Raw genomic sequence first — 912 nt, 5'->3', positions numbered from 1 at the left:
ATATATATATATATATATATATATATATATCAAAGGCAATTTCTGTCTGTCTTACCAACTTAGTGCTTTAATCACCGAACTAACATTCACAAAATTTGCATACACGTGTGTGTGTATGTGTGTGAGTTACGTCCTATAACTGTCTGTCTTTCTACTTTTGTAGGGTCTTCCCTGTTGCTGTCAAATATTGTGAGATTTTAAAATTATGTCAAATTTTGAAATTTGGAATATTGAAATAATTCTCCACATTAAATCCGATTTCGTTATTTACTTGTTCATAACATCCAATTCAATTGTAGGCGAATTGGATTTCAATAAAAATCTATAATGGGCCTCCTAGGGAGTGGGGCTGTAGCAAATGTTTACGATAAACTACGACTCGCGACAACTCCAACTACAATACGGGGACTATTTGTCAATGTATTTGAAAATCTATCTACTTATCTAATTTATTTTACTCAGATGCATATTCGTTCGTTAAAATAATATAGGGGCATTCCTTCTTCACACACTAGTCGTAGTAATAGCTTGTAATACCTATGTTTAGCAATAACCTATTGCCGTAAAGATTAATAAAAAGTTTAATGGGTTAATTACGTCAAACTGATTCTAAAATTTATATATTAACATAGGATTGGGGATAAGGAATGGGAGCGGAACTAAAATGGAAACTGAACAGGGAATTGGGATAAGACATGAAACAGTGTAATGGGAATGGGAACTGGAAATAACCCCTGCTTTTCCGGGTATTACCGCGTAACTGGGCTAGTGCATATATATATAAAAACAGGAGCTAAACCACAGTTATTTTGTGTTCTTTGCTACATTGGTTTCTATTAACCCATTTATTCTATCAGAAGAATTTTTATTCATTAAGATAGAAGAAATACACATAATTATATATATATATAT

The sequence above is a fragment of the Octopus bimaculoides genome, chromosome 13 (genome assembly GCF_001194135.2).
Source record: "Octopus bimaculoides isolate UCB-OBI-ISO-001 chromosome 13, ASM119413v2, whole genome shotgun sequence".
Taxonomy (NCBI): domain Eukaryota; kingdom Metazoa; phylum Mollusca; class Cephalopoda; order Octopoda; family Octopodidae; genus Octopus; species Octopus bimaculoides.
The sequence above is the reverse complement of the archived record's forward strand: the minus strand, read 5'-3'. Positions refer to the sequence as shown.